Source organism: Struthio camelus, chromosome 27 (genome assembly GCF_040807025.1).
Source record: "Struthio camelus isolate bStrCam1 chromosome 27, bStrCam1.hap1, whole genome shotgun sequence".
Lineage (NCBI taxonomy): Eukaryota > Metazoa > Chordata > Aves > Struthioniformes > Struthionidae > Struthio > Struthio camelus.
In genome coordinates this window covers 4,537,493-4,563,470 of record NC_090968.1, presented here as the reverse complement: position 1 = coordinate 4,563,470, position 25,978 = coordinate 4,537,493, and positions in this window count along the sequence as shown.

The window sequence follows — 25,978 nt, the reverse complement described above, 5'->3', positions numbered from 1 at the left end:
AATGATTTAAAACAAAAAACAAAAAAACAGAGGAAGCCGAGCCTTGTACTAGTCAAGGCACAAATGAGACACAATTTTTATTTGCTCCCAAAATTTTTACATGGATGAGAAGGCTAAAGCAGTTGAAAACATCAGTTCTTTACACTTACAAAGTAGGATAAATGGTCCTCTTGTAACTGTAAAACAGCAAATACAGTCTTGCAAGTTTTTAGGACTCTTCTTGAGGTTTTTATTAATAGTGATAGATCCGAAGTGAATCAGAGTCTCAGAAGCTGGAGCAATATATATATATATATTTTTTTTTTATGAATATATGAGAGTTTAAAAACCCACTGGAGTCGCACAGAGATCTTCTGTTTTGTTGGTAGTTGCCTGTGATCCTTTGTTCTGTGATTTGCACGATGGGTCATAGATGAAAAGGTATTGAATTTGAGAGGTCTGGATTCAGCTTGTGGCTTTGCTACAGACTCCCGGCGTGACCTTGAGTAAATCACAAAACCTCCCTGTGCCTCAATTCTCCGTTTTCAGAACTGAATAATGATTTTGTGTGTGTGTGTAATTTATTCATCTGCGTTATTTAAAATATTCTTTGAGCTGTGTATATGTTTAATTTAACCTGTGACTGTATAACCCCTAGCGCTATGGGGGAATGATCTTAGTAACAGCTCACAGGTGGTAGCATAATAATAGTGGGTCATTTCTCCCTCCCCCTTCTATGTCTTCAAAAAACGTCAGCTAAGTTAGAGAGCAAATTATTATTATTAGGGAAACAAATTATCATGGAATGGCATGGGATTCAGTTATGTGAAATGTAGATCAATGCAAGTGCCTTGCCTTCCCTTTGTCTAAAATACAAATGCAACTTTTAGTAACTTTTGAATTGCTCTGTTTGTTTTTGATTGGAAAAACGTTTCAGAGCCGTCCCAAGGGGAGGTCTGCGTGGGAAACAGTAGCAAGTATTTTTCTTAGCAGTGGTGCTCAGAAGTTGTCTTGAAGCTTTGCAAGAAATTCAAGGGGCACTTGGATCTGGTTTCCATTATTAAGATTAGAACCGTAGTCTTGCTCTCAACTTTCTGTTCACCTGATGGTAAGATGTGTACTGGCATATGAGGAGGTGGGTACACGTCCAGCTGTTTGATCAGTGTGCTCAGGGTCAGACACTGGACAAACGTCTTTGACAGGTATGTTCAGTCATGGGATGGGAAGTGCGATTCTGTTTATTACAGTGTAGAACTGCTACTTTGCTCCTATTTTGCGTCTCCTGGTCCTAGGGCAAGAGTTAAAGACTAAAAAAAGTAAGCCTCACTCTGTAGGCAGGAGCTGTGACAGATTTGTTGTCTACACTGACTTCTTTGCATTTCAGAGTCAGATAAGCAGCTTCGCTTTTAGTCTGTCCTTTGGCATTTATGCCCTCATGACCTCAGAGTACCTGAACGCCACCCTCATGCCACAGTTCCATGGCTAAATCTGATCATCTTTTCTCAGACTTGAAGTCGGTTGCCAAAAGTAAGGTGCTATTGCAATATTAATGCATGGATATATCTATTGTGATAGCTGGTCTGATATCTCTTTTTGCTTATTCAGCTGGATTATAACTTGGTGTTTTGCGACTCCCATGTTATATTGCTAATTACTATTATTTCACACTTCATAACGTTTTGGTAGCTAAAATGCTCTAGGGTTCAAAACTTGTCTATTACATTTTTAGCCCAGAGGAAACTTTGCATCCAGTTCCAACTTCCATCCCCAAGTATGAATTTATATTGGAAATTCTGATGGATCCTGCCTGGGATTGGTGCAGCTCTGATAGAATATTGTAAAACACTGACTTTGTTACACGTTGAGATCAGGATATTTCCCCCAACCCACCCACCCACCTTTTCTTTCTTTTGTGTAAATCTGTTTTCACCACAGGAGCACATGCTGTCTCTTCTGGCTACAACACTACTTACTAATTCATCGATTCATCTTTAATGAGGCCCCCTGCCAATGTTTAAATAGCATTCGGAACAAAGAAAAAGGCAACATTTCCAAAACAGCTGCTTCTCTCCAATCTTGACATATCAGCCTTTCAGAATTTCAAGTAATTTTTTTTCTTCCCTAAAGTTGGTAATTTATAATTTAGGTGTAGCTTTATAATTAATTATTTGCAGGACAGAGGAAAAATAGTAAGAGATAGCAACGAAGAGAAAAGTAAAATTTCCCTCAGACTGTTATGATACCAACATGGGTTCTGTGGGTTGCACTAGCATTGCAGATGTAACGGTGGGAGAATTTTCCTTTGCAGCCAAAATCATTTGTTGTACGTTGTGATTTGGTACAAGGACGTAAGAGAGCAAAGTTTCTCTGTCCCCGTTACATACGGCTTTACTATGTCAAATAGCTTAACCCTTGTCATATTTGGGCTGGCTTCATAAACTACTCCTAATAGGAATGTATGTTACCTTGGTCAATACAATTGTTAGGAGGATTTCTCTTTTTTCTGAGGAGCGGCTGAAATCACTGCATGATTGTGTAAGATCAGGAGTCTCCTATCATGCGTATATGTATCATACTGAATTTTCAAATTCTTCTGAATTCATGTGCTAAAGCCCATTCTTAGAAGTAACTTGGGCTTTCTGGATGATGCTCTTAATAGGAGCAATTCTTACATTCACGTCTCACATTCTTGGAAAATTGTATTCAATACGTACCCCACAGTTAACTGTTTTAAGTAAATGGAAAGGTGAATGGTAGAAGACAGGAGAGGTTTATTATTCACACGCTATGTATGAGGTATATAGAGGATGAGTGCCCCAGGTTCCACTGAGGGTCTCGTACAGCGTTATATCAAATCCTTGAGTTGGTGCAGTGTCGTTGCCACCAGAACGCGCCTCTGCTCTGTAATGGTCACTGTTAAATCTGAGCTTTTTAAAGGCTGCTTGTCCTTTCCCAGAGACTGAAGTACTCGCAGTAGCGCAGACTTCCTACTGCTCTATCTCCTTTCTGACAGGAAAAACCTACGTAGCTGGGTTTAGTCCCCAGAATCAATATGCAATCTCTTTGGGGGGGGGGGGGGGGGAACCACTGTGGCTATCAAGTGTGCACTGTGTATTCTGTATAGCCAGTGAGATGTACAGTAAAGCACCCTGGTTTGCTCAGAGAAACCCTGCAAGCAATCGTCTCCTTGTGGCAGCCTTTTCTTCTACCTGCTGGGCTGCAGCCAGATCTGTGACCTGGAGATTAAGGGCTCCATGCCCCACTTTGTCCTCAGCCCCTTCAAACCAATTTATTTACCTGCATCATAATAGTAAATGAAAAGCTTTTATTCTTGTTCCCTCTCTCTTGTTGAACAGCAGAGAAGAACAAAGCCAAACTAAGCCAATTATTTTTATTTGTTATGACTTGGATGCAACTAACAATTTTTGAATAAATGATCTTTTGGGGAGGGAGTGAAGGATGGCCGTGGGATGGCTGAAATGGAAAACTAAAGGAAAAGTTATTTTGGCTTTGAGTGGTGCTTTTTCATTTTCTGAAAAAGTATAAATTTGACAATTTTTACTTTAAGCCGCTTGACTAAAATGAACGTGTTTTTTTTTTTTGAATTTTCACATTTTAGAAGTGAAACTGAGGTAAATATAGTGACAAAATACAATTTCAATATGAAAACTCAAAATATACTTACTTTAAGAAATAAATTTTTAAATATTTTGATTAAAACCAGATTTTGAGAAATTTATGAAAAGTTTTAGCTGAACTTTCATTTTTCAGGTACAAAAAATTGTCAGTAATAATTATGGATATACAATAAAACATGAATATATTTCTCCTTTGTGCAGAAAGAGTATCTCGTAAGAGAACCAGTACAAAATAGACGAGACGTGGATGGATACAATGGATATATGCAAGCAATAGTACTTTGTAGTATTCTGCAATGATCTACTGAGGAGCAGACTTCAAGACTTCCTTGGCCTGTGCTCTGCTTCAGTTTGCTCTGTTGTAAACCTAGTTGGTAAATCATGGCTGACATCTGGCAGCTTTGCACAGTGGCGTTGATGGTGAGAACTCTGTATCTAATGGGTAAAGCTGATGGTTATCTCCACAGTGGTTTGACTTGATATGCTCTGCAGTCTTTTCTGTGAACTTCTTTCCACTTAAATTTCTCCTCAGGTGACCTGCCATCACTGTCAATGTGCACTATATTGCCTCTTCTGGGTCCGCTTCTGTATGCAATGCTGATCTTTCCCAACTTCAAGCAGTAGGATCCAGCTTGGCAGCCCAAGCTGTCGACTGTCAAGTGTTCTGTTCCAGTTCAACCCACAGTATTGACTGAGGTGGTGGAAAGAGTTTGGAGTGAATTGCTTAGTTGTAACTGGACCTAGCAGCTGTAGTAGAGGTTCTCTTTCTCTTTCACTACAACAAAGTCCTATCTTTCTTTGACAATGACAGATGCAGATAAATCGGTGAATGTTTTAATACCCCCATGCCATCCAAACTGCAAGACTCAATGTTTGCAAAGGAGCCCCAGACAGAAGAGAGGAAATCCGTAGAAAAGGGAGAGGAAGATGTGCAGTTGAATTAATGTTGCACCTACTTCGTTTTCCAAAAGGTTGTTTTATGTTAAGTAGCAGCAGAAGTCCTACGGCCTCAGCATGCGCATATGCACATACAGACTTGCCTAGAAACAGCAACAAAACAAAATGAAAGCAGTTTGGAGGCATTTCCTGGGAAAAAGATTCATGATTCTGTTTCCATGGAAGCGACAGCACATCCCAAGTGGCAGTGAGAGCTGACAGAGCGCAGCTAGGAGAGTTAAAGTGCCTTCTTCTTCTTCCTGAAGAGCAGAGCAGGGCGGCAGAGGTGGGGGGGAAGTGCTTTTAAAAAGAATACAGAAAAATTTAAAAGGACAGATGGACATATGGTTAAAATGGAAAGTCTGGAGATCTGGGTTGGTTCTCAGCTCTGCCATAAACTTCCTGTGTCCCTTTGGGCAGCTTGCATAAGGCATCTTCCCACTTCTGTTGATATCAATAATTGATTTCATTGGGCACTGCATCAGAGCCTTAAGCATTCTGGACAGTGTTCAGACTTTCTTCTCTGGCACCCAAGTAGCCTATGATGTTTAAAGTTCAAGCCCAGCTTAGTTTGCATGTTGATCTACTCTCTTCTGAAGAATAAACTATACAGAGTGTTTTATGAGCCCTGCAAGACTAGGACTTGTGCTGTATGCCTATACAGATCTTGACACAAAAATGTTTGTTAAATCAAGTGCTAGCAACTTCACAGAACTAAAGATATGGCACCTTGAGGGAAGACTTTCATTGACTTTATTAGACTTTGAATCAGATACTTACATTTGTCACTGTGTATTTCTTCTTATTTTAGATATGATAATGAGGAGTAAAGGTGTAAAAGGATGAGAGGAGTGTGAGAAGGGATAAGGATTTCAGCAAAAGATTCATTCTAGAATGTGGATGAAATGGAATACACCGAATCTGTTTTCCTGAGAAAAATGGAACACTGTTCTCATCTGATAGGGTCTGAGATTAATTGGTTTTACAGATGAAAGTGCAGTGGAGAAGGACAGAAGAATATCAAACTGCAGCTCATTACAAATATCATGTATGTTTTTGTTATGATCTCCCATGTTCCACTTTCCAGTTTTTCATCTCCTTCAACCTGGAAAAAAATCTACTTGGCTCAGAAAAGCTTTTCTGTGTAATGTTTTAGGGGCGCAGAGAGCAGGTCACAGCAAAACTTTGTTGTTTTACAAAAATAATTTGTCATTAAGTTTGGCCAAAGCTTATTTTGTCTGCTGTTTTAAGCAGCTGTTTAACTGCTGCTTAGTTTGACCACTGGGACAAAGAGTATATTAAAATCTTTCATCTTCTCCACATTGTAATAGGGTGTCTTTTTGGAAGACGTGCTTTAATCAAGCACAAATTTTTGAGCTAAGTGCAAGGGTAATCAGTGAAATTCTCTAGCTTGTGCTGTATAGAAGGTTGGGCTAGATGATCTGATGGCCTTAAAATCTAAGAAATAGTTCTACAGACTTCTGGACCCATGCAGAGACTTCTGCAGATCCCTACTACTGTCAGTGTGTCTGCACAGCATCTGACCACAAGGACTTCCTTACCTAATAAGAATCAAAAACGTTCTGCTGGCAGTGCACATGCTCACTATTCGTTGTGTTAATTAATATAGCTGTTGTTTCACTCCGTTTCAAAGAGCTTTAACTATTGCTACCTAGATACAACTGGGGTGCAGGGCCATATGCGGCAGGCAAGGCAAATAATTGTAGTCGTCTGTGGGGTTTTGGGGGGATTTTTTGGGTTTTTTTTTTTTAATGGTTTCTGGCAATGCATTGCACTGAGGTAAGTGCTTTCTTTCTCCCTCAAGTGGCACTTGGTTCCCTAGGGTTTCATTATGACTGCTGGAGGAAAATGTCCACTTGGTGTTTGGTTTTTTTTTTTTTTTTTTAAATATACCTACTATACAAGCTTTTGGCTGTCCTTGCCAAAGGAAGACAGGTTACTACTGCTTAAAAGAAATATTTTTAATTGCATAGTATTGATTTTCTTTTTTCTGGGTGGAATGTGTGTTCCGTTGTTGATGGATATAGTAGAATATGGGGAAGATTTATGTGGATAGATTAGCACTGAAATAATGAGACAGTTGAATTAAAAACCATTCAGTTATTTTGGTGCAAGTCTGTGTATAGTTCAGCTACCTGGAGTTTGGCTTTTCTTTTGGTTCATTTAATGAAATACACATAATTTATCTTTTTTCTTTTCTACCTCATGCTTTATGTATTAATATAATACCTATAGCAATATAACATAGCTGTGAGTATCTATGAAACGATACCAAGTCTGCATTTGTGGCTGCTGTAATTTACATATTAGATTCCTCCTCCTATAGTATTCAGTGGCTTTTAAGGGGCGTAGGAGAAGACAGTCCATAGATTTTTACTTTGCTTCCCCTTGCAAAATAAAATAAGCTGTAGAGCCCTCTGCGACCCCATATATGTCTTAAGGGAAAAAGAGTAATTTTGCAAATGGTTGGACGTAAACAGGTTAACGTAGAACTGTGGAGTATAACCCTTTCCTTTATCATTATTCTTATTTGTTATGATAATGTGCAGTTCAGAGTGGTAAGAGACATATGCATGCATGTTGATAAAGGACTAGGGAGTTCTAAAATTGTTTTCACGTTTATATGTGAAGCAATTACTGATTTTTCTCTGCCTCATAACCTGAGAAATGGAGCAGACATACAGGAAGTCTTACTTTTTATTTCACTCTAGTAGACTTGTAAAGCATGCAGCTCTGGTGTACGGTGCAACAAGAGTCAAATGAAACTTGAATTTTTTTTTTTTTTATTGCATTACTTGTAGCCCCTTAATGCAGGCAGATACCTTTAGAGTAGGGAAGGGGGTAAGTGAAAGAACAGCTGACAGTGCGTTCATTTCATATAGGTCTGCATTCATGATCAGTGCATCCGTCCTAACATACAAAGTTTCTCTCCATCATGGTGGTTCCATTCTGTCATGTTTGCAGCACTGGGGAATGCCATTTGCTCCCCCCCCCCCCCCCCCCCATTGCTACTTTGGAAACTGCTTAGTAAAACAGCACTCCAAGCCTACATGTTTTTTCATAGGGTCTAATTAATTCATTTGCAGAGTGTATTTCTCTTGGTGCTCATTCTGCAAAGGTGCTAAGTCTTGTAATTGGAGGGAAAGAACCTGAATAGATTTGTTTTCACATTCTACATTGCAAAGCTGATGGAATCAGACCCAGCAGCTCTGTCTTGGAAAGAGATGTTCTTGTAGACTAACAACAGTGCTTAGGTCAGGCCTGTACAGACGCCATGCATCCCTTTTTTCCCCCCCGTGCCCTGCAACATGTACTTGATACTGTCAGCAGAGGTAGGCACTACTTAACGAGCAAAGTCTGAATCTGTTTGTGCTCAGCTTTGTATGACGCGAAAGGCAGGGCCTGCCACAGCCACTTTATTTGCTCAGGGAACGTCTGCAGCTTTCCACCCAGAAGTGGAAACTAAGGCAAAGCCAGTGGAGTACATCTATCATCAGCAATTAATAATCTATTGCCTGCTACTAGTCTGAGGCTCATGTTTATGCGTAGGCATTTGGTAAATGAATGCGATAGTTTATAGCCCCCGTAACAGCAGGGGGCAAAGGTGAAGGTGAGCAATGACATCTGCTTACATCTTCCATCTATCTTGGAGTTTTATACTTGGGGGTTTGCTTCTTGTCATCACACTTTGCATGAAAAAACAGGAAGAATAAGAATCCCAGATGGCTATATGGAATCTTAGGAGCTTCTGCTTTTGTGGCTTCGGAGCTCTGTTTTTATAAGGGTGGCTGCTCACAGGTTTCAGGGGTGGATGGCACTCTGCCTTGAGGATGGGTTGCCATTGCTTGACCGTTATTTTTAAGGGATAGGAAGACTCCATGAAGATATCGTCTTCTGAAAGATATGGGTTTGACCTGGTATCTCTGAGATGTAGTTTCATAGCTGGATCCCTGCCTTTAAAATCTTAGGCATAACTGATGTCCCCAGGTGTCCTTTAGACATGTGGACGTAACTTGTTTAAGTTTGACTGTATGTGCTTGTTTACTCCATAATGTGTAAATGCATTCTTACAAGATCATATAATCTAGGGTGCTTTTGGAGGAGAGGAGGGGGCAGGGAGAGGAACTGGTTAGCAGGGAAGTGTGAGGCTACACAGTAGCTCTAAAAAGAGAATTCACACTGTCAGGGTTATGTTTTTTAAAGAGTTCCTTCTGACCTGGTAATTTTCAGTGGTTAACTCAAGGCTTTAAAAAAAAAAAAAAGCTGTTGTTAACAATAATTTATTGTGGAAAAATATTTACATAGATATCAACATTTCACTTAGCATATTAGGATTAGGAATAAACCCCCTCTCTGGCGCTTGTATATTATATAATGCTTGCTGTTTGACTCTTCTCGTGCAGCAATCTCAAAGCATTTTGCAAATGAAAGGTGTATGTTGTTTTCCTTATTTTATAGAGGAACGACTTAGAGAGAGAAATGGCTGCACTGCAGTCCGCAGGGGACCTGAAATGTGGTCCTGTGCCTTATATACTGAATTCTGCAGGTGCCCTTTTTGTTAAGGGGGGAAAGCATGACAGGGTATATTAGTTAAGAGGAAAAAGCAAAGTGGAGAGGCTATTGGCAAGGAAGGGAAAGGGAAACACAGTACCAAGCTTTGAGGGGATTTAGAAGACTTGGAGAAGACACGTCTTGGGTAAGAGGTACGTGAGGATTTTTCTCTGATTGGAACAAACTAAAATGAAAGAAGCTGAAACTGAAAGGAATTTAAGGTGCGTGTGCCCTAATTTTCAGTACTGTCAGATACTGTTCAGGGAGTTGGATAGAATTTCCAGAAGCATCTGTGTCCGTTGCTTTTACAAAAGCAGTGCAGACACTTAACCTGCATCTCGTTCATATGCTGGGGAAAGAGGCACCTACGTTATTTTTTTTGTACTTTTATAATTACCAGCAAATAGCTAGCTAACTTTGTTTTGCAAATGGGAGAATTCACGCTTCAATGCCTTGTGAGTCTGCTGTTAAAATATGACCCCTTGTCCTTGTGCTCATTTGCAAATCACCTGACATATACTGCCTGTACAAATGATGCTAATCATTCTGCTTCTGGGTATTCATAATATGTACTTCCAGGTGACAACATATCTTAAGTCTCTGAGACTAAAAGTGTCACTCTGGGCTTGGAAGAATGTTTGATTTCATTCCAGGCATAAAGTAACAAATTGCCTTTAATGGCAGCATCTCCAGAAATAGGTTTCCATTGCTTTTTCATGTCACTTTCAAGTGCCTCGTTGATATTTTTATGGATTTTTATTATACAGCTTGTTATGCAGCAAGAACAACCATGCCAGGTTCTTGGGGATCAGCAGGCAGGGGGGCCTAAGCTACAATAAGAACTTGTACACTCGTGGTTTTAATATCTTTTACTTCAAAGCAAGGAGTTGATGTGATCTTTCATCATCTCAGCTGTTGTTTACCAGCTTCCTACAGATGCTGTTTGAACTATCAAACCCACATTTCCTGGTTGGAGTGAGTAATTCCCTCGGTAGTTGCAGTCCGTTCACTTGGAGGCTTAGTAGTCCTGATTGAATGATGCCACTAACAAGAAGGGGGTAAACCATTTAAACGTTCAGTATCACCTTTCAGTCAAATAATAACTGGCCAAATTAGTTTGGCTCAGCTTCTCAGCCCTGCTCAGTGTTTGCTGCTCTGAGGGAAAACGACCAACAAGAACAAGGCTGTGTTTGGGGTCAGTTTGCTCCATGTAACAGAAACAGACAGATGTGTTTCTGATGGTACAAGGACTTCTCTTTGGCACTCATCTATGAACAGAATTTTATTTCCTAGTAGTCTTTTAAATCAACTGAAATCTAGAAATTACAGGTGGGGAAAGAGCTGCAAAGTCATCTATTCTGAGAAGATGAGAGCAAATTCTTATTTAGCTCCCGTGATTATGGTGTGCAAGTATCTTTAATGGAGAAACTAGTATCAGTCACAGACTGATCCATCTTTTCTTCCTCTGCTTCTTCCTTTTTTCCTTTCCCCCCGCCCATGAGCAGAGCAGTTGATGAAACTGCAGAAGTTGATGAAACTTTGAAATACACCAAAATAAATACAGTGTAATAAAAATAGGCTGAGATGTGAGTGAGCCAGACTGGCTCTTCAAAGAGATATTGCTTTTCCTTTCAGTGAACAGGATAGTAGCCAACCTGGACTTCTTTCCCTACTGTGTATGTCTGAAACCCCTTCTCCATCTCTTTGTGTGCTTTTATGTATGTTTGTGGTAACAATGCATTATTTAGATTCAGAGACATCATAGCCTTAGCCTGTACGTCTTGCTTACCGTGAGAGAGAGAGTCCCTGTCCCAGCTAGTTGATAGGCCGAGCACGCGAGTGTTTGGAGGAGAAGGAGACTCGGGAAGTGACATGAGAAAGATTATTTAGCGAGCCTGCGGCAGGGATGGGAAACAGAATGTGATTTGCCACGGAACCAGTCCGTTTCCCTGTTCTATGGGACACTTTTTGTTCTTTCATTGTTCTCTAACACATGCTGTTTTATGGGTATTTATTGCTGAAGAAAATGCTCTTTGAAGCTGAGATTTGTGATAGACCTTTGTTGTATCCCGCAGGAATCAGCACTGCATTGAAAGTTGTCTGCTGCTGTAAAGGTTGTTGTGCTTGCTAAAATGACTTTCGTAGGGCTAAAGAGTAGTGGTGAGCAGTAATCATCGTTTTAGAATTATAAGCAATTTGTATAATATCCTGAGTTCAGACGACATGAATCCCATGAAGATGTGAATCAAGAACTCTGTGGTGTTCAGTAACTGTACTGAAGGGCCACAGTTCCCATTGCTTGTACTGAGCATACTCCTGGAGTCTCTGCTGGCTCCCTTTCTCCTTTTCTGAGCATTTATGTGGAAAACTGTAGCCTCAGAAACCACTTACAGCCAGCTGAAAATGGCCCTTTTTGGGTGCTAGCAGGTTATAGTCAATACCTCATGTTCTTAGATTCTTATCTTTAGTGCACTTTTGCTAAAGAAGAGTTTAATTGACTTAAGAAGAAACTTAAGTGGTTTTCAAAGCCATCCATCCGTGCACTTAGCAAAATAAATGTTCTTTAAGGCAACTTCCATATTATTTATATGTTGAGTTTATGCTTTTTGCCCCCTACCAAGCAGCTGCCCCTTAAAACAAAAGGCAAAACCATCGTGTTGGAGGCTATTCTCCTCTTAATATTTTCTAATAAAACAGAATCCTAAAATGAAAAGGAATTTTGCTAAGAGGCATGTGTGCAAAAATAACAGAGAGTCTTGTTTCATAAAGTTCCAAGAATAATTTTTTCACTGTTCAGGATGCTTGGCTATTTAGTCTACATCAGCGGCCTGGGACCTTTATCAATCAAAGAGCCACTTTGTCATTAAATGGAATCTGTGAGTCGCACTGAGATTAAACCCCGTATAGAATCTGTGAAATAAGGGTGTGATTCTCAGTTACGCTAAGTAACTAAGTCCTTTGTGTACCTACAGCAGCATAAGAGCCCCAAGACTTTATTTTGTATCAGATCTTTCATGAAATCTATTCACCCAAAGTGCTTTAGGGTTAAAATTAATTCAGTTAATGAGTTAAATAACTGCCAAGGGAGAGAGAAATTAAGAGTCGTGGGCAAGGGGGAGAAGAGATGCTTCCAGCTGAGTTTAGAAGAAGAGTGTGAATGAGTTGAAAGGGGAAGGAGATGCAAAGAAGATGCACTGATGGGCAGGAGTTGCAGAGGAGAAAGCTCTTGTGCCCTGGGGGCTCAGATTATTTGAGGGAAGGAGGAGGGGCCCTCTTTCTGCAGAAGTGCTGCCAATGGAAGTTGATTTAACACATATTACAGAAGTAGCAATATAAGCTAGGATTTACACCTATTGTAGCTAGTTGCTATAAAGTCTGTACAGTCTGTGCAAACATTAATCTTTTATTGTTTGTTTATAATGCAATAGAACTTGATCATGGGCTAGGTTCCTATTGCATCAGGCATTTTAGAAACAAAAAGTTTCTGACACCTAAGATCTTTTGGGCCAAACATAACTGTGGCTGTTCCAGCTCAAGTAGAGTGTCCTATCATTAAACTTCTCCGCAGTTCTCAGCAAGGCAAAGGCTGTAGAGCTGAGTGGATTATTTGCCTCTAGCATACTATTGCAAACAGCTACAGAGGGTCTCTTTCCTGAACCCCTGGATTACTTACCTACCACCTTTAGAAAAGGATAGAGCTTTAGCCACTCTTCAGGTATGATCTGCAAGTACTATTTCCTGTCAACTGGATCTACAAATAGGGGTGAGGATCTGTTACGCTAAAAGATGTTTTCCTTTATCTGTATCAACGTATAGCCTGTGACTACACTTACATGACAGATTTTGAAGCCAGTCCAAACCAAATGGTTAACCAGTGTTGGTCTGTGTTCTTTCCAGATCCACAAAGACTGGCTCACACCTGTAAAACATTGGAGTGCCTAGAGTAGTGCAGTTCCAGAGCTTGTTGTCTTGTACTATTTTACATAAGTGCATGCATTTATTTTCTTCTATGTAAATGTTATTTTTCCTCTCTGATATCTTCTGATAATGACTTCTATTGATAAATTACCTCTTATAAGCTGAAAATAATTTTGTTTTTAAGAAACAGATTTAGCAATTGTAAATTTCCCATTTTTCATAATTTTGAGAAAAGAAAATTGACCATCTGCACAGTAAAAAATAATTTTATTTATAGTTCTTATTAACCACAAAGGTTAGTCGGGCACAGATATGTGTAAACAAGCACCTAGAAGAAGCTACCAAAGGCTTTAAACATATTCAGCCCATCTTGTCTTGAAGCTCTACTGGAGTCAGTGGAGCTTGGGTATCTCTTTCAGGTTATTGCTTCATTAAAATACTGGAAGTAACCGCTAGGTAGCGGGGCACTGGAAGTGTTCACCTCTGGTAGCCCAGAACTCAGAATGGTCTCACTTAGCTTTCCTCAGGAAGGTGGGTAGATAAACCATTGCTGCACCTGGCTTGTAAGACATTTAGATCTCCCCTCTCTCCCAGTCTTTTTTAAATTTCTCTTCCTCTGAAAAGTCTTTCCAAGTCTTTAATCGTTTTTGTTGAATGGCTCTGGATCTGAATCTATCACTGGTCTAGACAACAAAGAGTATTTGAACAGATGTTTTTCAAGTGCGCCATTCTTTCCCAATTTTAATAGAACATCTAACTTCATGCGAGGCAGGACTTTATGTTAAGTGGCCCTGGACCTAAAAGAAACTGCGCTAAATCAAGCTTTAAACAACCCACAGTTCCTAGCGTGGTTAGACTGATGACATTCCTTACGCTTTAAGAAACCTCTGAGGCTCACAAACAGAAGTTTTACATTTAATAGTTTGGATACTAACAGCCTTGATTCATTTCCTAAGTTTTATATCACTGGTCTATCACGGTGTGATTACAGAACAAGGAGAGGTGCCTTGGAAGCTTAGAGAATAGTAAATGGAGATCTGGCTTTGCTCAGCAGAACTTGTTCAGGGCTTTACAAGAAAATTTCAGACAAACTCATCTGACAAAAGTTGTTTTAAAAAAAAAAAAAAAAAAAACAGAAAGCCCAAGTGCCTTATTTGAGGAATGTAAATAAAACATGTCCTGGATATGCTCCTAGCTGGGGTATAGTCAGCCTTTGGATGATGTAAGGGGGAATTTGCCCTCACTTAATGTTCAGTCTGTGCAAAGTTTGCTGCTACATCCCAAGTTAGTGGGAGCCCTTTAAATCAAGGCAGTGGGAATGGATAGTGAGAGAGCTGCGAGCTTTATTGATTGTATCTGCACAGCATGGGGCTGAAAAATACCTCCCTTTACATGTGGGTGGGTTCAGTGTAAAACCCAGAGAGGGTTCTCCTGGGATGAATGTTTCTTCCAAAGTCCCAGTTAAAAATTTGGGGGAAGGATCCCTAGGACATTGTGTGTTCCAAGTTTAACTTGAAAAGGTCCTATAAAGCAGCTCTGGGTAAGACAGATGTCTACAAGGGTTTTCCTGCAGGCCCCAGTGCTTGAAAAGGTTTGTATTTTCATGAAGCCTGTGGTGAATGCGGAGGCAAGATTTGGATTGAATATGTTGAGTTTGTGCCTGTTTGCCATGTCCGTAACTAGAGCTAGGTGCCTGTTCTGAGCAAAGAGAATTATTAAGATAATTTTTCTAGACTTCATATATTCACTGCTCGTGCACTCGTCTTTCCCTTATGGTCTTGTTTCTTTCCCTTATGGTCTTGTTTCTTCTCACACATGCAAATTTGATGTCTGTAGCATAGGGATGAAAATATAAAACAGTCTTTAATACAGGATCTGCCTGAAGTCTGCTGTTTTTGGACTCTTGTGCATCCCTCTGTTTAATTTGGACATACCTAGAATCAGAAACTAAGTCTAAGTGAATTTCTCTGAAAGCCTCATTTTCTTCTCATCTGTGGAACAGGATAGATAATTTCTGCCTTACAGAAGGCAGAATTAAATTTTAATAGTTTAGTCCCCAGTACAGCAAATCACTTCAGTACATGCTGTTGGAGTCAATGGGATTTTAATTCTGTGATTGAATTGTTTGCTGAACTAGGGCCACAATAAAATACTTTGAGATCATTGGAACAGAGGTGCTGTAGAACTGTAAGATGTCATTATCTCAGTGTTTTGCAGTAAAATGAACCATAGTGACGCTGAAAGCATTTAAAAACTAACACTGGGCATAATTTTAACAAACAGCATCATTCAAAAAAAATTCTGCCTTCAAATCTGAATACAGCAAGACTGTGTGACATCAGAAATCTAGACGTGGATTAGCATGGGACCACAAATAAATTATCTATTATCTTTTTTTTTTTGTATCAATTTTAAAGATACTTTTGCGAATTTAACTGTAGTTTATTGTCTGGACATATACTGGACTAGAAATGGGCGTTATTTCTTACCTCCATCAAATGCACTTTGGGTCATTTAAAAAATATTTTTCAGTTTGACAAATAATTTTGCCTGAAATGTTAAGGGGTAAAGGTTTGTCTGACTTCCTCTCCCCACCCCCACCTTATTTAACTGCAGTAACTTGGAGTCTAAAGCACTTTTCTGAACACTAGGGATAGAGTTCCTTTTTTTTTTTTTTTATTTTCTGTTTCCTTAAGTGGTCGAATTTACCGTTCTAAGGTATGTGTGTGTGTCTGAGATGTGTGTGTGTCCCTAGTTTAGTATTAGGAGTCCTTAACCAATCCTGTTACTGATGTTCAATTTTGAATAAATAATATCTATAAGTGACCAAACTTAGAGAATTACACTAGTCTAGCGCTTTGTCTCAGTGGTTAAAGTATCTTCTGGATTCTCCAACTGTAATGTCAGCCACAGCTGACTTGTTTCTAACACCAGAACCTGCAGATGCAGAGAAGGGAGGGGGGAGGGATTGACAAGGATAGCACAAATAGAAGATGTACATAAGAGATCCCCAGAAAAGGAAGGAGGAGGCTGAAAAAGAAAATGCAGTGGCTAGGGCAGCTTGTTTATATCACCTCGGAGAGTCGACTGCATGCTTATCACCCAGCACAAAGCTCGGTTGTCTAGACAATCGTCTAATTGTCTTTACTCAGTAAGTAGCAGCCCTGGTGACATTCCAGACCTTGACCTCTGCCCTGTCCAGCGCCAAAAAAGTGCCATTAGGAATCGAGTAACACTGGGTATTAAAGATTGCTGGAAAAGGCCACGGGGTCAACCTACTGCAGAAGTTTTAGCAACAATGCTGAATATAGCTGAGACTCTCCTTCCTCCCTTTCTCCTGTGACTCAGGCTTATTGTATGAGAGTTGGTACAATTCCTGTGCTTGAACTAAGAGATTGAGGCTGTACTAAAATCACTTGGGAGTTATGCTGGGAAGGAAGAATATACAAAATGTAAGAGTGCTTAGGCATGCCAACCCTATTTTTATAAAGAGCTTGGGCAATCGTTGGTCAAGAAATGTGCTACTAAATATTCTAGTTGGATGTTGTGGCTTGGGATGTCAGCGAATAAGTCTATGAAGAGACTTCTAGCTAGAGCAACAGGGTTATACGTGTTAATAGCACTATCAATAACATTGATGAATGTGGTTCAAGGATTTAGGAGCTAGGATTCGGAGTGCCAGCCACTGCTGAAAATTTGTACAAACCTGCTGAGGGGATAGTAAAGGGAGAGCTTTAAAAAAAAAAGAAAAAAAAGAAAAATCTGATTATGCTAGTAAATATCTGGGCTTTCAGGAAAGTCTTCTATATTCAGATCTCATGTCTCCAAAAGGGACCATAAATATATTCATTCCTATCTGAAAATCCTCATGGCTGTTGCAGTTAAAAAACCTAACTTCTACCCAGCCTACTCCACGTAGGAGTAGGCTTTTGGAGGCCTTTGGAATTGTGGTTTCTCAGCACATTGGAAGATTAGGTTCTGAGCATATAAACTGAGGTTCCAGTTCAGGGCGATAAAAATGCATATTGATAGCTTCAACCTAACCTCAAATAGGGATATCCTGAAATACATTCTCAATTTAGAGTGAAAATCTCTTATTTAATAACAGCTATTCTTACCGTATTGGTTCGATCTTCTATGAAGTATTCAAGCTAACTGCAACAGTGCTTTCTTTTAAATACTGAGAGATTAGTTTGACTAAGCTTTTTGGAGGAGGTAGACTAAAAGAAATAAATGAAATGTATGGAAATGGAAATTCCTGGAAAACTCTTCAACTGGTGTAAACAGAGATAACTACTAAAATCAGTGCAGCTATGTCAGTTTACATCAGTTAAAGATCTGACTTTCTATTCCCAGGCATGTTAAAGGTGTTAGTGTGCAAATGATTGCAAAAATTATTGCTGAAAGGTTTTACGCTCGAAGGCAGATCAGGTATCTGGTCCAGGGAGGGTACATCCATTGCTGTTAAAGGAAATAAAGAAGAGAAAATTGTGAAGTGTTAACTGATATTTTTAGAAGTTTCATAATGACGGGTCACATTCCCAAGGACTATAAAGTGGTAAATCTAACACCCATTATTCAAGAGGGGCAAAACGATACGGCAAGCAATTACAGTTTAACACCAGTTGTGGGAAAAATATTAGAAACCATTTTATGGGGTTTGGGAAGTGAACAGCTTGAAAAGTGTAATTTGATTAGAGATGGCCAACATGGGTTTTTGAGGTAGGTTTTAACTAACTTAGAATTCTTCAAAAGTATTGCTGCCGTGGGAGGCAATGGGTCTTGATTGGATGGCATGTGCTTGAGTTAAATTTGCCAAGTGTCAAACTGGGATGTAACTACAGATCTCCTTAGGTTCAGCAGCATAGCTCCAAGAAGCTATCTGAAATACATTTAAATGAAAGGGATGATGAATCCTCTTGGCCAGGCAAGGGAATGAAAGCGAGATTTTGTTTGAAGGAGTGAAATGAGGTTGACTTCTTTTTGCCTTCTACTTCCTGAAAGTCTTAAAGACCATCACACAAGGCAAAAAAGTGGAACTTGGACAAGCTAGACTCCCGTGCCAAACTGTGTGACCTCGGGGAAGCCACTTAGGGAAGGTTATTTCAGATGAGCTTTTTGAGACGCATTGTTACATCTAACTGGAATTTGGATGTTTTTATGAGATCATACAAAGACCAGAGCAGGATAACTGTTGGTGCTGGTGGGTCTTAGCCTAGGTACCCATCCTCTATTTGAACCAGTTTGAACGCAAAATGCTGATGATGTTTGTATTGCCTGTTTAAATTGCAGCCTGCAGCTCAGGGAATGTCTCCTGTCATGGGTTCCATGCTTACCTTGACCACTGACACTGAGTCAGGCCAAGTCTTTCCTGTGCACTCTGGTTCCTTAAGAAACCTTCTCAGTCATAAACAGGAGGTTGGGGCAATCTCCTACCACGTGCCTGTACAATGGCTGTTACAGTGGGTCACTCATTGCAGAGTCCCCAGGGCTTGTTGATACTACTGGAGCATAAATAATAAAAAATAATGTTTCAAACAAAGAAACAGATACAGGATTATAAATAATCATCTCCTGAACCGCAAGAAAGCGACTTAGGATCTGGTACAAGATGTTTTTATACATTTTTATTTATATAAATATTAATTTCAGAAGAGATTTGTTGATAATCTCAGGGATAAGGCCAGAAGTTAAGTTATTACACTGTGTTTTAGGCTAAATAAACTAGCTGAATTTTTTTTTCTTTTCCCCAAAATGTGAAGTAGCTATTACTTCCAATAGCTACAATTTGTTTCGTTGTGAAAGTCATACTACTTGTGTGTGCTATTTCAAAAGTACTTGCATGCTTTAGGATTCTGAGTTATGTAGCTCCTCTTGAAATTTTCTTTTTCCAGTACTGAGTGTCTTGTGTATGTGTGGGACCTGTATACGTTTTGACTGACTTTTTATGAAAGCAGGGGAAGTGCTGAGCAAGGAGGTAGCAATGCCACCCCCTCTGGAAAGGCTTTATTTTGTTTGAGGCTGTTCTTGATGCAGTTTTAATGCAGACAGATATAAAGTGATAAGTTTTTGAGAGCAATGCCCCAAAAGTGAGAGTTCATATTAAATGGAAGAGCCATGCAGCATAGTGATCAAGGAGGGTATTTAAGGGTTATGGTAGAAAAGTCCTTCAAGCCACCATGCCCATATACTGCTGCAGGAAATTGTTCCATTTCTTTGGTGGCTTCCAATGGTGGTTCCATTTCTTTTGGAGGCTTTTGCTTCCTCATCGGGAGCAAAGCATTTGCTCTTAGGGGGACTCACACATACAGCAGAGCGCTGATTCCTCGACTTTTCCGAATATTTGTAACAGAGGACAGTCTTGTGCAGCTGAAATTACTTCCCCTCAGGAAACAGAAGCCAGAGGCCTTCTGTGGTAAAATGGAAGTATTTGGAATTAGTAAAGGACCTGAAATCGTGGAGGCTGCAAGAAAAGAGGAACTGTGAATGCTTGACGGTTGGGCTTAGCTGGAGTCAGCTGGCATGGTGCCACTGACAGCGCCAACAGAGAGCTAGGAAGTGAGCCTGAGAGTCAGAAATGGCATTTGGTCCTTTTTCAGAACCCCAGTATCGTTGTAGCAGCTTGGTGTATGAAGACTTTCAGCTGCTATAAGATGGGCTAGGGACCACGTAATATGGCTCCTGTGTCTCCTAGTATTTAACATACTGTTAGTACGTTGTAACATCCAACTCTGCAATTTCAGATTACCTGTTTAAATGTCTTGAATGTATTTCCTGCAATGCCAGAAAGTACCCTGCATATTTGTATTTGGTAAACATCTGATAGGTATTCTAGGAAGGAGATGGCACTGGTGTGTAATGAGAACCTGTAGAATTTGTCTCACTTAATGAGGTTATTCTAAGATAAAGGTATTTAAATTTCAAGTGATGAAGGATGAATCCCAATTCCTTAACACAAAAGATCCAATAGAAAATAGAGGGAAAGCTGGAAAAGGTGATGGAGAATCAATAGAACTGCTGTGGATGTGATCGCTTATGTTGGTCAAATCAGTTAACCTGTTTTTTCTTTCTGCTGCTATCAGTTCACAAGGAATAGCAAGTACTCGGCTTTTTACAAAAATGCCTTGTGGTGCTTCAGTGATAAACGTCATGTTATGTGTAGAACTCTTAATGAGATTCAGAACAAATATGAAAACTGAACTAAGCCATGGTTCTCATCTCCATGTGTACGTGCAAACTGATGTTTGCCTCCACAGCTAATCAGCCTGCCCTTAAATACTTCCAATAAAAGGCCCTGCTTTCAACTTCAAACATTGAATTCTAAATATTTGAAATGTGTTTATTATTTTTGAAATGTGTTTATTATTTTTAAAATGTGTTAATGTTGCCTGGGGGGATCCTACTGTAAGATTTATTCCTTGTATGTATTCTCTCCTTGAGATAAGGCCTGCATTTCCCTGGACATGACTTAGCCAACTCCACACCAAGGAATCTGTAATATAAACAGATAGAATAGTTGTTAGGGGACAAGGGGAAACTGAGGCACATGGTGGGGAGGGGGAATTATTAGCCTGTCATATGCAACAGGTTTCTTGACAGGGGCCAACATACAACCTTGGTCCCCTGCTTGCCTATCTGTTAAACTGAATGCTATCCACCAGATCAAAAATGTAATTCTTTGTTATGTGGAGGTACCCACTTTGGGAGGGAATATTTGGAATATTGGAACCCGAATCCACAGATTCCTCCTTACAACTGAAGATGCTTCTTCAGTTAGATTGTAAAGTTTTGGGGGGCAGTGATTGCCCTCTGGTTTTGCCTTAGCACAGTGGAGTCGTGGTCGGTGATTGGCTTCCCTAGGTGCTGCTTCAATACAAATAATAATAACTGCACCAAAATGCAGTGCCCTGCAAGGGAATGGTTGGAAAATGCTGAGAAACTGTGTGCTTGTTATTTGAAAAACAGAAATGTTTACTCATTGTATTTAAATAGGTTAGGATCATTGTGAATGAAAGTGAAACAAGATATAAGCCTGCAATGACATGCATAAATACATAATTAACTATATTTCCTTTCCACATGGAGAGGATTAGCTTCCTTGCCTCAGCAGGGAGTTGCTTTATTTGGTGTCTGCTTTGGTGTCCCTTTCTTTTTGACAGCTTACAGAGGTACATTGAAAGGGAACTTCACTCACTGACTAATGAATGTTGGAATAAGGATTCTCAGGGCATGTGGAAAAGAATAAGTGATTACCTCAGAAAACTGAAGTTTAGGGACCTTAAGGGCTGTACTATTATCCTGGCTTCTCTTTTTGACCTTAAGTGGGCCCTGTGGGATGATATTGCCCACCTTATCAAGACTTACTGCTTAGTCATAAATCGAGAGAGAGAGGTGTCTATAGTAAATGCTGGAGTGTCAGCAAAAGCTCCTTAACTCAGGTTTCATAAGTTGAGAAATATTTTATCACTCTTGTGAGCCAAACCTCTGAAAATCAATAGAACTTGAGAGTTGCCTGTATTGATCTGAAAGGCTGAGTTGTATTGAAATATTCATGGCAGAGTGTGTGTGTGTGTGTGTGTGTGTGTGTGTGTGGGTAGGGAACTAAGAGGTAGGTAGCTTTCAGAGAGCGAAACATTCTCATTTTTCATTTAAAATAGATTAAGACTATTAGATGACTTGCGAAGCATATACTTAAAAGGGAGTGAATTTCTTTGTCTTACAATGAGGCTTCTGAGAGGTAGAGAAATGCATTCTCATTATTATTATTTTTCTTAAATGACAAACTGTTTGGAGGAAGAAGTCAAGGAGATCTGATAAAATTAGCACCACGTTCTCTTGGGGCTCTCCGGGGTTGCTTTGTTTGTAAAGCCAATTTGGACACTGCATCTTTGATCTTCACTTTCAGTATTTGAGCAGGCATGTTTAGTATCACTCATTTCACAGGAGATTTGGGATTCAAGTTTCTTCAACAATCTAAAAAGCAGTACATTAGAAGGGGAATTGTCTGCCAGTTGTCTTAGAATCTCTATACCCTTGATACTAATTTGATGTGATGCATTTCACCAGATGTGTCTACCTGAATGATGTTTTATGCCCAGGAGGTTTGTGCTACTGTAGAGTATTAAACTGGGTTCTTTTTTCCCCCCTCCTTTCCTCCTTTTTCTTCCAAAAGCAATTGCATGAAAAGCATCCATAATTTTAATCTGCATATAGATGTGACACGTTACAAGTATCTGGGAGAAAGAGGGTGTGCCAGGCAGGATTCATGCAAGGCATAGAACAGTACCATGAAGAAAAACATTGCCAATAACGATTCAAAAATGTTTTAAGAAACTGATGCTCCAATACATACTAATAGATTAATATATTCAGATGAAACTCCAAGACCTGCCTTTTTGCTATTTTACTTAAGTACCTTTGTCACATCCAGGGCATAGGTTCAAGTCTCTGCTTATCCCACAGGCTTCCTAATGGGCTTTGGCCAAATCAAGGTACTTCAAGGGGCAAGATACTTCAAGGTGTTCAGGTATCATTGATTTTCACGCATATCTTGGTGCATCCGAGCCATTTCTGTAAAACCTACAGCAAGCAAATACCACAGCACTGCCCTGCCTTACCGCACAGCTATAAGGATTCAACAATTGTGAGATACTTAGCGACTCAGGTCATATGCCCTCTTCAGACAGATCCATAATTATGGATTTAAAGGGAAAAGGTGAATGTAAAAAGAAATGGAGAAGAGAAAAGATGGCTATTATTATTTAAGAAAAAATATTAGCCATATAGGATGTCACTGGGCTGAAAATACTGTTATGGGAATAGGTACCGCCAGAATCTTGAAGATAAAAGATACGTAATGCAGCTTATCAGGGGTTTATGCTGTATAATTATGGAGTCCAAATCTTAAACAAAAGGGAAAATAAGGGTAATTAGAACTGATTTATTTCCCCAGTGTCTGTCATGTGTAAATTCACCCACTGTTTTTTTGTTTTTTTTTTTTTAAAACCCTTCAGGGGCATTACTGTAGTGTCTCAAACTGAGCAGAAAACCAGGCTTTTGTGCACCTGAGATTTGCCGTTTATCCTAAAGAGAACGGGAACTGCTCATTCCCTCAGTGATGTCCATGGGAGTTTTATGTCCTGGGGAACGGGCTGTGAAGCTGCCTGGTGTAGGCTTAGGATCTGTCCCCTCAGCATTTGTTTCTCTCATCTCTGGAAAAAATCATAAAGTTGCTGCTGAATGGAGTTTACTAGAAAAGGGAGCCTCTCTACTGCATGGTCAAATATCTTAAAGGCAACTGTTGCCAAACTTGGCATATGGTTATGAATTGTACAGTGCCTTGTACACTAGTTGTATGTAAATACCAACTGCAATTTGAAATATATATGCAACTGCACTGTTGTGCATGCAGGCATGCTGGAGTTTTTGAAATGCCGGATAGCTAGCATATTTGACAATGTTTTATTTGTTTAGTCTGGGAGGGCATCATCTTATGGTATGCATCTCATTTTAATTTACCTGTTTAGGAAGTAGTAACATGGATAAAAAACAGAAACACAAAAACAAAGCCCCCCCCCCCCAAAGTGTTAGGTATTCATTTCCATGCTGTACTCATATGCCCAATAAAGATGCATAACTTGGATACTGTTGGAATTGATATTAGGGGTGTCCATTATCAGTGCAAAATTTTCCTTTCACCCGAAGACCTTCTTACATCCTAGCATTAGCATGTGTGGGTTAATATCTAAGTTTCCTAGCAAATAGGCCTAGAGATGTCTAAATAGCAAAGTTCTTGAGTTTTGGCAATTTTAACAGGCTATTAATCCTTGTGGTGCTCTGGATTGATCTAGAGACAAGAATCCTCAAGACTGAAATTTTTCTTCTTAAATTCAGATGATCTTGGCAGCCCTGGAGAGCAAGAGAGAGAGATGATATGGATAAAGCAGGAAGTTTATGGTAAAGATGCCATTGACTTCCCGTGCCGTGACTTGAAATGCAGACTGTACTGGACAGAGTGAGTAGAGACAGAGGAGTAACAACTCAGGCGCTGAATCAGCCCCTAGCTTCTGTTGAGATTTCAGACATCTTCATTTAAAAAAAAAAAAAAAAAAGCTCTCCTGTAATAAGTAGAGTGAAAGGAGGAAAAACATCATACTTGCCATTCTTTCTTTATTTGCATTCCTCAACGGCAAAGTAAACTGAATGTTTCAGCTACTGGCAACAGAGGTTTGATTTCTCTGAAGCTAAAAAGCCTATTAATCATAATTTTAAAGTGCTCTTTAATTACCCTATGATAAAATGACACAGTGGGAGGAAAAATTGTATACTTTTAGAGTTCCTTATGTTTGTTTCAAATTTCACTGGAAATCCTTGTTGATCCCTCTTGCCTTGCTGCCTAGCTCTATTCTACCACAGCTATTGTTTATCATTTAGCAATCTTAACCATATATTGTGCAATTTTGAGGCAGGGAAAAAGTGTTTAGGGAGAGCAGGCCTGATTCTAAGCCGACTTCTGGAGGTCAGAACGACAGTGGAAACTTCATATTCTGAGACAATTAGGAGACTTTGAAATGCAGAGCTTCTTTGGGGGGTTGAGGAGGATGGTGGTGTGCTAGACCTCTTGGCTCAGAAAACGTTTCATTTAAGCTACGGGGACCATTCCCAGATGCTAGGTTTGATGTGCACTTTGGTGCATCAGGGTTTTGAGTCTGTGTTGTGTTCTGGGGAAGGACCTTTAGCGTCTCTCTAAATAACAAATCGGGAAATAAAGAACCAGTAGATGGCGCTCGAGATTACATAGCACTGGCCTGAGTCCTGTTGGACCAATGCAGCTCCTTCCACTCATCAAATGACTGGTTTTGGTCATTGACAATGGCCTCTTGAGATAAGCATTGAAATGAGGAGAGGGGCAAGGGACTCAAAAATTGAGGCTTTTTAGAATCACTTTAAAGGATGTGAAAAATCGAAATTAGCTATAAGAAAAAAGACAAGGTAAGTCTTTGTTTAAAAAACCTCTTTGTAAAACATAGCTTTTTTTTTTTTTTAAAAGGAAGGAGAATGAAAAATAAAATCAATGTGAAACATCACTGCTAGTTTTATATTATGAGATAGGTGTTCCTAGCAGGAATTTTGTAGAGAAAATATGAAGCAAATCCAAAGAAGCCCCACAGTGTTTAATGAGACTTTCAAGGTCCTTTTCAAGTTCTTAATACTTGAGATCACTCATAAAACTAGAAACATCAGTTGCCAGCATGGGAAGCGGAATACAAAGATAGGACTCTCTTTGAGTGGTACTGACACATCCTCTTATTGGAAGGAGAAATGACTGGTAGCTGTAGGTGGGTGATGCCACAGTCCCATCTTCTGCAGGCAGTTGATCTAGGCTAGCATACTGTGGGTTTGAATTTGCTGCTATTGCAAACTCGGCCAAGTGGGTAACGTTCTGAGTTGATCTGTTTTCAGATCCAGACAGTTGTTAATGAAACAGTTGCTGTTTTGTTGACAGAACATTAATTACTTGATCTTAAGACTTGGTAATTGCACGGGCCCCCTCTGTATACATCACTAATTACATTAGCAATTATATGGCATTTTAAAGACAAAGAAATGACTACAGCAATTGCAGTGTCATAGGGACCCTGCTGGTAAATTTCAATCAAGTTCCTACAATTTCAGTGAAGCGTTGAGGAAAGTCCTTCTACAACAGAATTCTGCAGAAATATCCGTCTGTGTTATGTTATGTTGCTGTATCCACTTAAACCAAAAATCCTTGAGAAAAGTAGGGTCACTTGAATTTCAAATCAAGATTAGCGGCATTCTCAAAACTGATTTGATGCAGTCTCAAAAGCCAACTCTGCTATTGGAAATATTTCTTTCTACGATAGGCTGTATTCATCCTGAAATAATCAAGAGTCATATCTCAGGAAATCATAACT